Consider the following 645-nt stretch of genomic DNA (forward strand, 5'->3'; position numbering starts at 1 on the left):
TTTTCTGCTCGGGTTGGGCCAGACGGAGGGGGGAAGGGGGGGGGGGCGAGGCAGCCTGCCTCTTAAAAGGTGTAAACTGTGTCAATTGAGGCGTAAATACATCAGCAGTTGCTTTTTCTGACCTCACACCATAACGTGCTGAGGACGACTGTGGGTGGTTGGCGGGTGCTCTGATGTGGTTTGCTCCTTCTTTCTTATCAAACATCTGTCATCTTTCTGTCTCTCCTCCTTCAATTCTGTGTTTGTTACTCTCTTGTAACACCTCTAATCTTCGGCCACTTATATGATCTTATTGTGTTACAAGTGCCGTAAAACTCTTACTAAAACTAAAACTGAGGACGACTCGGATTCAAACGTCCGATGTGGTGTGACTCACGTGACCATGACAGGTCTCTCGTCTGTCCAGGGATGGGCGGGAAATGGGAGGTGTTGCCTGGTGCCAGACCTCACCACCACCAAGTGACATCAGCAGAGCACCCACCAACCGCTCCTTGCACACAGATGGACAGACAAATGTAGTGATGGTGAAGGATAGCGGAGAGACAAGGCAAGGGGCTGGTGAGTAGTTTACTTACATTACCCGTTCTGTCCTGTCTGTCTGTCTGTCTGTCTGTCTGTCTGTCTGTCTGTCTGTCTGTCTGTCTG

This window comes from Aplysia californica, unplaced genomic scaffold (assembly GCF_000002075.1).
Source record: "Aplysia californica isolate F4 #8 unplaced genomic scaffold, AplCal3.0 scaffold01866, whole genome shotgun sequence".
Taxonomy (NCBI): domain Eukaryota; kingdom Metazoa; phylum Mollusca; class Gastropoda; order Aplysiida; family Aplysiidae; genus Aplysia; species Aplysia californica.